Source organism: Salmo salar, chromosome ssa12 (assembly GCF_905237065.1).
Source record: "Salmo salar chromosome ssa12, Ssal_v3.1, whole genome shotgun sequence".
Lineage (NCBI taxonomy): Eukaryota > Metazoa > Chordata > Actinopteri > Salmoniformes > Salmonidae > Salmo > Salmo salar.
In genome coordinates, this window is record NC_059453.1 from 66,285,202 (window position 1) to 66,300,379 (window position 15,178).

Consider the following 15,178-nt stretch of genomic DNA (forward strand, 5'->3'; position numbering starts at 1 on the left):
TGTCAAAGACTCCAGCCACCCTAGTCATAGACTGTTCTCTCTGCTACCGCACGGCAAGCTGTACCGGAGCGCCAAGAGGTCCAAGAGGCTTCTAAACAGCTTCTACCCCCCCAAGCCATAAGACTCCTGAACACCTAGTCAAATGGCTACCCAGACTATTTGCATCCCCCCCGCCTCTTTTACACCGCTGCTACTCTCTGTTATCATCTATGCATAGTCACTTTAATAACTCTACCAACATGTACATATTACCTCAACTAACCGGTGCCACCGCATAGTCTCGCTATTGTTATTTTACTGCTGCTCTTTAATTACTTGTTACTTTTAAACTGCATTGTTGGTTAGGGACTCGTAAGTAAGCATTTCACTGTAAGGTGAACACCTGTTGTATTTGGCGTATGTGACTAATACAATTGGATTTGATTTTACTGTATGTGTTCAAATGCATAAACATTAGCACCACTATTTATGGGTATGCTTGTCATCGGACTAGGCATTTTGGGGGGATAAAAATAAATGGAATAGAGCTAAGCAGGCAAAATCCTAGAGGAAAATCTGATTTTGGTCTGCTTTTCAACAGACACTGGGAGACACTCACCTTTCAGTAGGACAATAACCTAAAACACAAGGCCAAATACACTGGAGTTGCTTACCAAGAAGACATTACAGTTTTTGACAATTGCTTACACATGATTTCTGAAACTATGGCTCCTTTTCTCTGGACTCTATACACACACACACACACACACACACACACACACACAACCCCAAAACACACACAACATGCAAAACGTCACACCTTGCAAAACCAAGCGCTTCATTCAAAAGTTTTGAATGGTGTGTCTAATGTAGAGAACTGTGTTTAGTGTTTTGCAAAAAGTGTGTTTTACAATTGCAGATTGAGTGTAAAGCAGGTAACGTGCTTGCAGTTTTGCAGACTTGGTCTGAAGATTAGGTACATGAGTTAATGCTTTCACTGAGTGTGCCTGAAGTACCACTTTCAGTGTGTAAGCGATTATTTTTAAAAAACTGTAAATGTTCCTGAGTGGCATAGTTACAGTTTAGACTTAAATGGGCTTGTCAAAGGTTTAAAATGGCTGTCTAGCAATGATCAGCATCCAATTGATAGAGCATGAAGAATTTTTTTTAAGAATAATGTGCAAATATTGTACAATCCAGGTGTGCAAAGCTTTGAGATTTACCCAGAAAGGCTCACAGTTGTAATCGCTGCCAAAGGTGATTCTAACATGTATTGCCTCAGGGGTGTAAATTAGATATTTCTGTATTTCATTTTCAATACATTTGCAAAAATGTCTAAAAACATGTTCAATTTTGTCATTATAGGGTATTATGTGTAGATGAGTGAGATTATTATTTTTTTGTACACTTTGAATTCAGGCTTTAACAACAAAATGTGGAATAAGAATTTGTTCTTCACTGACTTGCCAAGTTAAATAAAGGTGAAATAAAATAAAATAAGTCAAGGGTATGAATATTTTCTGAAAGCATAGAGAGCATGCATGAATACAGAGCTGTATTCAAATAAATATATTATTGCTCTGACTCAAGAGAGTTAAAACAATCACGTAGAAAATATATTTACAGAGATGAGCAATACAAGTTTCTATTTTCACATGGTAGACTGTTGCACAGAGTAGTCCTCTTGACCCTATTTTCCTTATGGGGGGATTCAGACCGAGTTACGCGCCCGTAAATGGAACTTATTTCATTTTTTATGGACTTTTCTCTACGCATATTCTGACCTTGAATTTAAGCATAGGGAAACGCATGTGCCAGACAGATATTCGTTTAGGGATGAGATTACAGAAATTGAGGTGTGTCTACAGATACAGCGTATTCTGACCTTAATTGAATTCCCTCATAATTCCACCACCTTTACGCACCAGAAACTAACTCGAGCAATTTGTATGTTACCTTATGATCGCTTGAGACAAAGGTGAAATCAGTCATATGGCTGCAAACTGAAAAACATTTCAACATGACAGCTATTTACAGTATGTCCCTTTCACACAGTGAAGTATGAAATGCTGTGCCGTTATGCAGAATAACAATGATGTGGTTTAATAACTGTCAGGGATGAATCTTGGAGATGCAAAAACGAGCAGGATGACAGTAGCGCCAAATTGAACCTTTGTGCGCTCTAGAATGTTTTAATTATATTCCCCAACTTTTCCTGTTTCCTACAATGTATTATTATGTTAAATATTATTAGCCACTGTCAGTAGCGACCATAAGTAATAACCACGCATATTTAACTGCCAATTTAGGATTAGATCCCTTCATTTCGTATCATTCCATTCCATTGTTTATTTTAGCCTAACTTACCTCTGTAAACGCTGTCACGTCGATATGGTTGTTGCTGAGGGTTGCTAGCAGTAGTGGATACTATTTCATTACAAGTTGTGCAATCATTTGGGACATGTAGCCTATTTCAATCATTTGGGACATGTAGCCTATTTCAATCGTTATGGAACGCAGACCAAATGTGGCAGTTTAAACCTGGAGCTTTGTGCACGGTTCATCACAGTTCAATCTTCAGTGAGGATTAAGAAAGATGTATAGGACTATTCAACCACTATTGTACAATTGTCTCCCCTTCCAATATTTAATGGATTGAACAACTAAATTTGGCGACTTTCAGGTTGAATCAAACCTATTTTTTTTATTCACCAAGATATCACGTGGTTAGAGGCTCTCCAAACCAGTTTTTTAAGTCCGTGACTGCGAATATGGAGTTTCCGAAAAATAATGTAACTCCCTACATGCGTTTTGCATTGGGGCAAAAACAATCTCCGTTTTAACCAAACAATAGGCCCTGCTAACTGCTATTTCGCTTCTCAATGATCATGCAAGTACTGCACAAGTAGGCTACCTATCTATTCCACCTCTGGGCAGCCGAACATTCTAGGCAGCCCGAGCATGGACCGGTAACCAGTCTGATAATGGGCGAGTTTGTTTTGCATCCCCCGGTGCGCTATTATTTCTTGCATTGGTTGTCAACCACTGCTTTAGACTGCCTACAATGTTGTATGATAATCTTCCTAGTTATCCTGCCATACAGTATAACTAGCCAATGTTTGCAATGATAATGACAAAATAATCAATATTTTGACTGCCTGTATGTGTCTTGCTTGTGTTTGATATAATTGCCTAAATATTGCTTGAGTTTGATAGGCTACATGCAGCTATTTAGACAAGCATAACACCCCTCCTGAAAAAAGAATGAAAATAACAAAAATGACACAAAAAACACAAAAAATAACATGAAATCGGGCTTGAGGCATGGAATGCGTAGTTCGAACATGTCGACCATCTTTAGTGTACAACCTGACATTACATCCCTGGTAGTGGGATAGTGTCAGCGGAGCAGTGGGAGCACTGAGCAGAAGCTTCGTAGACTGCAGAGTGGGCAACAGGTACGTAAAAAAAAAGATCATGCGCTGAAATCTCCATATCAATAGCCGCGGCAAATCGGTTTCCAGAAAATCCGGCACAGCAGCCACTGTTTTTTTTATGAAGTAGGTCAATTTATATACTTTCCTAACCCTAAATATTCTACATGATCAGAGTATTTTTTAATCTACTTAACGGAGGCAAATATGTATATTTTGATGGCTTTCTTCATTGATTCCTGATGATCAGAACCGTTCTCGTTATATATTCTAGTGAGTCTGTAGAGAAAATTCGAATTAAAGGTACACCATATTTAAAGGGATGACTTTTGATAAATGTACTGAAAAATCTACTGAATGAAAACTTCATGAGAAAATGTGTTGGTCAACAAGTGGGAAGGTTTTCTGTGGTTGAATTACATTTATTCAGTGAGCATAAGGGCGCCACACCCAAAGAGTTTGTTACGCATCTGCATACGGCAAGTCTCAATACCAAATACTGAGAAGTCCTTAAATCAAAACACATAAAAAGGGCATAGATTTCCTAAGTCTGAATTGGCCCCTATAGGAACAGTAGTCTCTGTAGCCCTACACTGACCTGCATCTTCTGCAGCCTCCTCATCTGAGTGTCGATCTCCTTGGGGCTCTGCTGGTCGAGGGTCCACAGCGACTCGATGGCCATGAGACGGTTCTCGGTGGCCTCATTGTAGCAGCGCAGGGCCAGTTGGAACTGACACCACAGACCCTAGTACCTTGTTTTTGATGTCATCTCTGGTTCTCTGGTGGTCTTGGCGTGCCTCACACATATCTCAGTCATAGTAAGTCCATTTTTCACACACACCTGTCAATTCACATACAACGCATAGCATCACTATCTTATTAATATCAAACTTGCATGATTGGGGTTAGAAAAGCTTTTAAATTCAATAGTTTAGTGCATCACAATTCAAATATATTAATTGCTGTGCATGACTGTGCATAGTATGTCTGTCGTATTAGAGAACTGGATGGATAGGTCTATCTGTCCTGGTGTGTCTGTATGTGTGTTTGTGTGTGTGAGAAGGTTTTACTCAGAGTTGACGTCGTAGCTCAGTCCCTCCAGGACTATGTCCCACTGCTGCTCCAGGGATGTCAGCCTACCCTTCTGCAGGGCCAGCAGACAGTCCACACACTGCAGGTGAGAACACAGGGCCTGGGCTGACTACTGCTCCCCCTCACTCAGGTTACACACCAAACACTACAGCACAGAGAGAAAGAGATTTAGACTGTCACACACAGTCAAACAAGAACTCTCTCACAGATGTGGAAATAAATACCTCACCTTGATGACACTGTCCTTCTGGTCCAGCCGCCTCTCAAATGTCTTGCTGCACTCCTCCTTCTGCAGCTTATTCTGGTTGCATTATAGGGTATGGTAGTACGGGATGGTACTTAGAGGTCATGCAAGGAAACTTTGACAATAGAAAAGGCTTAACAAGTTGCATCGGGCTGTGCGACTTTTCATTGGTTTAAATTCTTGAATGTATACTTTGAGGAATGGAGTTAGCATGTCCTCCTTTCTTTTGGACCATCTCCTCCTCTTCCTGGGCCCTCTGTTGCATGTACAGGAGTCTCCTCCTCCGTCATCCCTGCCTGCTTCCCCCTCCGCCTTTCTTTTCACCCTTCTTTGTCATGGTTCCTCTCTCTCAAGCTCCTCCTGGGGTGCTCTGTTTTGGTGTCACTCTGGCTCACTTCACCTTCTTGCACTCTTCATTCAGAATTGGAAGCCAAGAGTTGAGGTAAGACAGACCGACTTAAAAAAAAAATGCATCCCACACAAAACAGCCTGAACATTTAATTTACATCAAGTTGGTTGTCATTGTCCAATAACAAGTGTTTACATAGTAAAATCCTCATGAAAATGCCTGCTAGCCAGCTATTATTCCTTCAATTCATTCTATGATGCAATTTCGCACTGTCATATGGTCATATTCAGAGCATGCCATCTCCATGTAGTTTGCAAACAACTAACATGTTGCGGTGTCTTACCTGTAGGAATTCTACAGAGATATGACAGCAGGATCTACCCATAATAAGTTTGTGTATGGTCTCCTACCAACATTCTAGGGGTAAACAGACCAAGTGGGCATACCAGACTCAGGGTTACAAGGTCTAGCTAACATTTTCCACCCAAAACCCACACACAAGGCCTGAAAACTAGGGGGGCAGCAAGAATGAAGTTGTCACATTTATCCAATAGAACGTGTATCCTAAATTGACAATCTAAATCGGCTTACAACTGATAAAATTGCTTTGTTCTCTGCATTTCTCCCTTTGTTATATACAAGACTGACTTGAAAAACTGGAGACCGATTACCCTTTTAAACTTTGATTCTAGCTTTTTACCAAGGTTTTAACAGTCAGAATGTCTTCTGTTTTAGGGGAGGTGATCCACCCGGACCAAGCCTGTGCCATCCCCGGAAGGAAGATCACGGACAGTCTGGTACTTATCAGAGATGGCATCTGTTATATGAGAGACAGAAATATGCGGCTTGTAGTCCTACATTTAGATTTTGAGAAAGCTTTCGATCAGTACCTCTTCAAGGTACTGCAAAAAATGGAGTTACCTGAAAGGTTTCTATCTTGGGTGGGATTGCTGTATGGGGACATTACCAGCAAAATTCTTGTAAATGGACATTTGTCAAAAGAAGTGGGAGTACACTGAGGCATCCATCAGGGGTTTCCGTTATCTCCTCTTCTGTTTGTGGCCTGCATTGAACCACTAGCACAGGTCTTGAGAAGGGACCTACCCACCAAGTGTGTTTTATATGGACGATGTCAACCTTTTATGTACCGACCTTTTATCCGTTGACAGGACTCTGGACAGGACTGACTGGTACGGACGAGCCTCTGGGGCGAGACTGAATAGAGAGACAAGATGGAGGGCTCGCTATAGGTGAGCCAATAACGGTTTGGCGCAATGTGGCCCATCCTGCTCTGCTGAACCGACACCGGGAACCGACCTGGATGGTCACCCACGGGATCCTCCCAGTCAGGACTGTTATGCTCTCTTGGGGCATGGCGAGGTCATCCGCGTGCCCCCAACTAGGCTGCGACCAAGACGAGTCAGTCAGGCACTTGCTCTGGGAGTGCAGAGCTGCCATGGACCTATGGAAGGAATCAGGCCCCCTAACACCTCAGCTCGTGCTATATGGGTTGGGCCGAAGGCCTATCCCACCGAACGCCTTCACCAAGCTCTGGCTCACCCTCACGTGTCTGAAGGATGCACTGTGGTCCTCCCGCAACCTGCTAGTAGGAAAACCAGTAGAGACCACCCCCCAGGCAGTGGCTTTAGTAGCAACGGAAGCCATGGGGAGGTACGAATGAAAGGGGGCCTCGACCTGAGATGAAGGGTCCCCCACAACATCTAAGGTCCCGGCAGCCATGGCCTGACAGCGCTGCGCCCAGGGGAGGGGTCTCCTCTGGACCCCGATTCTGAAGAGCAGGATGAAGCTTTTTTGATAAAGACTCACCCCATTCCTGTACAAAGGACCGAAGACAGTTTTTTTTTAACAAAGTTACTTTTTTTAACATATTTTCCATGTCTTAAAAATGTTTACTTTTGTTTTAAATCATGTGTGCACATTTTGAAATGGCTTTACAGATTGGATATTTTTTTTAAGTACTTTTGTCTTAGGTTGTTTTTTTGTTTTTAATTAACACTAAACTAATATTCAATGCTGTTTTTAACACATATTATGCCGTGTTTAATGTTTACATATGATGATTTAAAAATGAGCTGTGCAAGTGAAATTATGTTCATGCAATTTTACCAAAAGAAAAAAGTGCAGTAGTGCGTGAGGATGGCCTGGAAATCGGCGATTAAAACCTCATCAAAATATATCGACGTATGCCGATTTTATGTATAGAGCACACTTCTGGTAGAACAGAATTCAGTTTTTACTTTCTGCATTGTTGCAAACTAGCATACGGAAAAACTCTCTGCAAAATGTGTCGTACCCGGTCTGAAACAGTGATGAACTAACACGCAGCACCCCAAGCTAAGATTTTTATAACTAAACCAAGATAGACCACAGCCTGTCGTTTCCAATTGGAACAAATTAGTCATAGTGGGCAGAACAAACAAGTAGGTGGGCAGAGCCAAGCACGAGCTAGCGTACGTCTGCATATTTCCGTTCGGGAACGCCACCTCTGTGAAGTGTGAGTGTGCAATAACTCCTTCTAAACAACGCATTTTTTTTGTTGCAAAGGATAAAGTCTACAAAACTTTGTCCAGAACACATTCTAGTTTTGGGAACAGAAAACTGAATTGAAATCAAATGTTTTATCGGTGAGAATATTTGCAGAATGTCGGCCAAAATCCATCTCGTTCCATCTTTTCCCACTGCCGGCCAGTGGGCTTCCTCTCACTACCATATTTGGTATATTTGGTAGCGAGTGGAAACGCCATGCGGATGCTTCACATTTAAACATCCAGTGAATATCTGCCTCATTGTTCTATCTTAGCCCCCGGCCCTAAACCCTCAGCCCTTGAATGACGTTTTACATCGTCACATCCGAGTCTACCTTATTAAATGTCCCTTGCCCAAGGGAGGGAGAATGATGATCAGAGAGGAAACATCCTTGTAAACCTTGAAGTTGAGTTTAAAAACAACCAACCTAAAGCTATTAATGTACCTAGCAAGCTAAGATAGTTAGCCAGCTATGGGTAACTGTAGCTATCTAGATTCATAGTTTGGTCATTTATTCCAATACATTTTATAATTCCCCCCAAAAATGTATGAAGCTAGTTACGTTTTATAGGCTCCTCACTACGAGACTAAGCCAATTTGCCAACTCTAAAATCAATGTAATTTATATTTTTTAGCAAGCTAGCATTATAATTTTAACTGACATGCCGAAAATGCAGCCCTGTTGATTAAATTTAACACTTCGTGTCCACCGGAGTTTGACACGTGACTAGAGTTTGCGTTGAATTGTGGGTCATATCAACCCCACAAGTGATCAAAGTTCTTCATTCGCTCCTTCAAGCTAAATCAAGGGTCGAGGGGGCAATGTTTTTGAATTGGAACTCCACTTAAAATGGTAATCAAACTGCATCCAATTCGATGGGGATTCCCCTGAGAGAAAGTGGCTAGGGCTGAGGGGGTCAAAATAACGTTTTTGTACTGTAGCCCAAGGATGTCCACTAGTTACCACAGCCACAAAGTCAAAATTGTCTATATCTTTAAACATTTACGAAACCTAACATTTGTTTTTCAGTCTTAATTTAAGTTTAGGCATAAGTTTAGGATTGTTGTTAAGGTTATGTTTAAAATCACATGCTGAGATGATAAATTGTAGGGTTGGGGAGTACATGTAAAGGATTACAAAAACCAGTAACTGTAATCCGTTACTTTACCAACAAAAATATTGTAATCCGATTACAGATACTTTTGAGAAACTAGATGATTACTTCTATGATTACTTTTACATTCAGAAAGTATGTTTGCGAAAAAAAAATCTTTGACACTTCTCTGTTTTCTCAATGACATTCAAATCAGCATTGAAAAAAGTTTAAAGTTTGTTCCAACTGAGCGAGTCTGACCACATGTCAGAGATCACTATGATGACACACTGAATGTGTAATGGGAAAATATTATGAAAAGGCTTTTGTAGGCTACAGTCCAAGCTATGTCTTCTAATGGTCCGACCGCTGTCGGCATCCAAAGATTATCCAATTTGAATAAATGCTTGGAGGTAAGGATGACAGCAGTTGTGTAGTCTCTACGGCGGTACGGATATCACTTATAATTGATATCTACATAGCGCATTGATGATGTGTATCACACTGCTGCTCTCTCATTCATCTATTTGCGCCTACGGATTGTGGTTGTTGTGGATGGCTGTTAACAAATATAAATGTGTATTTGAACCCAATAATGGTTGAATTCAAGAAGTTTAAGCTGCTTATCAATCATTGTTTTTGAAACCAGTTGAGATGCCTGTGAAACATGCCCTCTTGCAACAGCTGCAAAATGCGGATCCCAGCCTATGGAATAAAAGTGGGGCTTTTATTTCTCAATCTAATTCATGTTGATTAAAAAAAAAAAATCCATAGGCCTAATGGTCACATGCTCAATCTCGCACACTTTAGATAGACTTAAAAGGGCAATCTGTAGTTGCTACATCCATTTTTGGATTTATATATATCTATCCATTGATTCTTGAAGAATATAACTTATAAATGCCTCATGAACTTAGTTCAATTGGCCCACTCCATGAGAACCCAAAATATAAACTAGTTTTACTCCAATGTTTGTAAACATTGTGAATGTAAACAAACACTGTACAGCCTCATCATGGATGGTCAGTACATAGCTCTGCCTATTAATCCCATTTCTCCAGGCCCATCCCTCAGCTTTTTACCAAAACAGAGGCGGGGCAACCGTTTTGTTATTGTTTCATCTGTTATTGTTTCATTGTTTTATCTGTGGATTTGCTCCTGAGTGGCGCAGCGGACTAAGGCACTGCATCTCAGTGCTAGAGGCGTCACTACAGACACTGGTTTGATTCCAGGCTGTATCACAACCGTCTGTGATGTGGACTCCCAAATAAAGGTTAAATAATAAAATGTATATTATCAAGATATCAAGTTGTCACCAACAAAAAGGTAAACAATAGGCCTATAGCAAATGCAGCACATGGCATTCATTTTCCTCATGTAAATATCACTTTTCAGTATTGCTCAAAGCATGCCTTTCCATTAGCGCAGCATTTATTTTTCAACATGAATCAATGAGCCCAATCAGTCCTCGGGCTCCTGATTGGCACAGTGGTCTAAGACACTGCATCTCAGTGCAAGAGGTGTCACTGCAGTACCTGGTTCGAATCACATCTGGCCATGATTGGGAGTCCCATAGGGTGGCGCACAATTGGCCCAGTGTCGTCTGGGGTAGGCTGTCATTGTAAATAAGAATTTGTTCTTAACTGACATCCCTAGTTAAATAAAGGTTCAATAAAAAAAATGACAACAAAGTCATAAACAACAGAGTTAAGTCCTTAGTTTTGGGGTCATGCTCAGGTAAAACAATTTGGCTAATCTATACTTCCATATTTCCAGTCCTAATCTTGAAGATCAAGGGGTATAAGATTTATTGGAATGACTGGAATTCTGATAGACTTTGGTTTTTCAGTAGTAGAAGTCGATAGGTTAGAAGAAGCCTACATACATACCCATAAAGTATAATTTAACATCCATATGGCCAGCTATGTAAACTTTAACATTGATTTATCCTGCAATGATGTCGTTCAATTGGTAACATACATTTTTTGCTTCTTCTAATGCCTCTTAAGGAGAAAGTAATCTAAAAGTAACAAGATGTAATCGGATTATGTTACTGAGTTTGGGTAATCCAAAAGTTACATTACCGATTACAGTTTTGGACAGGTAACTAGTAACCGTAATGGATTGCAACATTTTCTGCAATGTTGCAAACTAGCGTATGGAACAAATCGCTGCAAAATGTGTCCTACCCGGTCTGAAAACAGTGATGAACACACACAGCACGCAAGGGTTTCCACTAATCACCACAGCCACAACTTCAAAATTGTCTATATCATAAAAGTTCATGAAAAAAAAAGAAATGCTTTTTGGTCTTAATTTAGGGTTAGGCATATGGTTAGCAGTGTGGTTAAAGTTTCTTGAAATGTAACATCCAATAAGCGGTACATTCAAACCTTTTTGGTAATACAACTCCAAGGAGGCGTGATGTGATTTTGGCTATGACTGTTAGACATGACTTTGTAAACCTATAATGTTAGCCAACTAGCTAGCTAGAGGTGCAAGATAGCTGATCTGTTATATGTACGTGTTTACGGATGAGATACCGTGACAGACAGAACATCTTTGGTGTCGAGGTGGTGGAATGGGAATGCGCCTCAACCAATGAAAACGTGTGATGGGCAGGGCCGACTACGCCAGGTTCTGTGTGCGTGGGGTGCATGGAGACATTTCTCGCTGTCCAGGACAGACAGGAAAATATGGACGCATATTTTCTCCCTCCAACAAATTGAAATTATGTCCAATTAATTAAATAGAAGGTTTGGATGGCCGAAGCGACAGTAAATTTGTAACGTCATAGATCAACAGAGAAATGTCATTTGTAATACAACAAACAAATGCTTGTAAATTGCGCATTCATGAAAATCCATCATGGGAAATGACAGACTACAATTTTTATTTTTATTTAAGTAGGCAAGTCAGTTAAGAACAAATTCTTATTTACAACGACGGCCTACTAGGGGACAGTGGGTTAACTGCCTTGTTATGGGGCAGAACGACAGATTTTTACCGTGTCAGCTCTGGGATTCAAACCAGCAACCTTTTGGTTACTGGCCCAATACTCTAACCATAAGGCAGTTAACCTGCCACCCCAAAAACTACTGACAAAGATACATTATGCCCCATATCCTTCCGCAATTGTTTATTTTGTAGAACTAAAATAAGTCAATAGTTGATTCATTTGATAAGACAATAACAAATATATATGAGTGCTTTCTGTGTCCTTCACAACATGGAGGGTGTTGGAGCAGTGAGGTATATTAAGTGCTGGAGAGACAGTTCGCTCGGTCCGTTGCTGGGGGTCGGAGGTGTCGGGTGCGAGAGAAGCAGGTTGATGTGGCCAGGGTCAGAGTAGTGTAGAAGATGTCGCATGCTGAGGAAGTGAAGGAAGTAGAGGAAGGTGGGTCAAGGGTGAGGGATTCTGAGAGGAGCCCTGTGAATAGTAGATCTGTGACAGAGCAGAGGGATAGGCCAATGAATGATATATGTTTCAGTAAGGTTGGCTTCTTAGTGTTCCTAGTAATGGTTATCAACTGTACCACAGAGATGGAACCTAAATGACAGAAAATATATGTTGTGGTGGCAGCTGCAGAGAAGTACTTGGGGGTATGAGATTTGACTTTAGAAGAGTTACATGGTGTGTTGAGTGGTAGTGTCCTGTCCTCTCAGGTCGTTGGCCTGGGGTAGGTTCAGATAGGGTAAAGTAGTGGAATAAGGTGGTGGGTTTTAATGAGTGTAGGGTTAGTTGGTAGGGTAATTAAAAATACATTTATTTAATTTTTTTCCATTTCCCCATTTGTATCACAAAGTGTAATGGATTTATACTATTAATGCAACATTGGATGCCAACGGCCGTTAAACTCCACCGAAGAAGAAGAAGAAGAACAAATAGTTCGGTCCTACCCCTACTTCTGGTCCCTTTTCCTGCCTTGATTCAACATGCTGAGTTGTCCTTGAAAAACAACTCACATTGTCAAATGTACAGTTCCCCCCTATTGACATCCATTCAGTTTATGTTCTGAAGTGTAAAATTTTTTATTAATTAAGTTTATGCAATTAACTATTGCACAACTCTGGACCAACTAACTAGCTACCTACCTGTTCTGGCAAAGACCACTGGACTGCTAGGAAACGCTCAGGCAGGAAATGTAAATATGAACGCATTTTATGTAGGCTGAATAATGCTTGAGGCTGCTTGAAACATGGGTTTTGTCTTTTGGTTTTGGTTTCTCAAGAGAGAGTCGGTACATTGCAGGTTGGTTATTTTTCTGCACTCTAGGTTTGTGTGTAACAAAGTATTTTATACTGAGATTACTGACACAGCACTTAAGTGAAATTGGAGTACCTAATTGACTAGAATGAACCTGCACACACAGTGGGGTCACCAGGACTGGAGTTGAAAAACCCTTGTGAATAATTTGACAGTGAGCCTCTGTGCTCATGTTTCAAGACATCCATTGTGCCTTTGTTTAGACTAAGAAGAGAAGGAACTGCGGTCGTGCCCAGAAGGGCCGTGGGCATGTGCAGCCCATCCGCTGCAGCAACTGTGCTCGCCGTATGCCCAAGGACAAGGCCATCAAAAAGTTTGTCATCAGGAACATTGTTGAGGCTGCTGCTGTCAGGGACATCTCCGAGGCTAGCTTGTTTGATTGTGAGTAGATTGGTCTGAGGGTAACTCATCATATATATATATATACACACACACACACACACACACACACACACACACACACACACACACACACACACACACACACACACACACACACACACACACACACACACACACACACAGTACCAGTCAAAAGTTTGGACACACCAACTCATTCAAGGCTTTTTCTTTATTTTTACTATTTTCTACATTGTAGAATAATAGTGAAGACATCAAAACTATGAAATAACACATTATTAAGTAGTAACCAAAAAAGCATTAAACAAATCAAAATATCTTTTATATTCTTCAAAGTAGCCACCCTTTGATGACAGCGTTGCACACTCTTGGCATTCTCTTAACCAGCTTCACCTGGAATGCTTTTCCAAAAGTCTTGAAGGAGTTCCCACATGAGCTGTGCACATGTTGGCTGCATTTCCTTCCCTCTGCGGTCCAACTCATCCTAAACCATCTCAATTGGGTTGAGGTCGGGTGATTGTGGAGGCCAAATCATCTGATGCAGCACTCCATCACTCTCCTTCTTGGTCAAATAGCCCTTAAACAGCCTGGAGGTGTGTTGGGTCATTGTCCTGTTGAAAAACAAATGATAGTCCCAAAAAGCGCAAACCATATGGGATGGCGTATCAATGCAAAATGCTGTGGTAGCCATGCTGGTTAAGTGTGCCTTGAATTCTAAATAAAGCAGCGACAGTGTCACCAGCAAAGCACCATCACACCTTCTCCTCCATGCTTCACGGTGGGAACCACAAATGCTGAGATCATCCATTCACCTACTCAGCATCTCACAAAGACACAGCAGTTGGAACCAACAATCTCACATTTGGACTCATCAAACCAAAGGACAGATTTCCACCGGTCTAATTTCCATTGCTCGTGTTTCTTGGTCCAAGCAAGTCTCTTCTTCCTATTGGTGTTCTTTAGTAGTGGTTTCTTTGCAGCAATTCGACCATGAAGGCCTGATTCAAGCAGTCTCCTCTGAACAGTTGATGTTGAGATGTCTGTTACTTGAACTCTGTGAAGCGTTTATTTGGACTGCAATTTCTGAGGCTGGTAACTCTTATTAACATATCCTCTGCAGCAGAGGTAACTCTGGGTCTTCCTTTCCTGTGGCAGTCCTCATGAAAGCCAGTTTCATCATAGCGCTTGATAGCTTTTGCGACTGCACTTGAAGAAACTTTAAAAGTTTTTAGTTTTCCGGATTGATTGACCTTCATGTCTTTAAGTAATGATGGACTGTCGTTTCTCTTCGTTTATTTGAGCTGTTCTTGCCATAATATGGACTTGGTCTTTTACCAAATAGGGCTATCTTCTGTATACCCCCCTACACTGTCACAACACAACTGATTGGCTCAAACGCATTAAGGAAAGAAATTCCACAAATTCACAAGGCACACCTGTTATTTGAAAAACATTCCAGGTGACTACCTCATGAATCTGTTTGAGAGAATGCCAAGACACTCAGCAAAGCTGTCATCAAGGCAAAGGGTGGCTACTTTTAAGAATCTCAAATATATAATATTTAGATTTATTTAACACTTTGGTTACTTACATGTGTTTTTTCATAGTTTGTCTTCACTATTATTCTACAATGTAGAACATAGTAAAAATAAAGAACCCTTGAATGAATTGAAACTTGACTGGTACTGTATATATTTTTATTTTACCTTTATTTAAATAGGAAAGTCAGTTAAGAACAAATTCTTACTTTCAATGACGGTCTAGGAACAGTGGGTTAACTGCCTTGTTCGGGGGCAGAATGTCAGATTTTTA

At 40.8% G+C, this 15,178-nt stretch overlaps 1 long non-coding RNA gene across 1 annotated transcript; it reads left to right on the top strand.

Moving 5' to 3' along the window:
* Window positions 1-230: 230 nt before the first annotated feature.
* LOC106565534 (uncharacterized) lies at window positions 231-9,322 on the top strand. The gene is made up of 3 exons (XR_006758060.1): window positions 231-4,590; window positions 5,834-5,895; window positions 6,268-9,322. It is a non-coding gene; the product is annotated as an uncharacterized lncRNA (long non-coding RNA).
* Window positions 9,323-15,178: the final 5,856 nt, after the last annotated feature.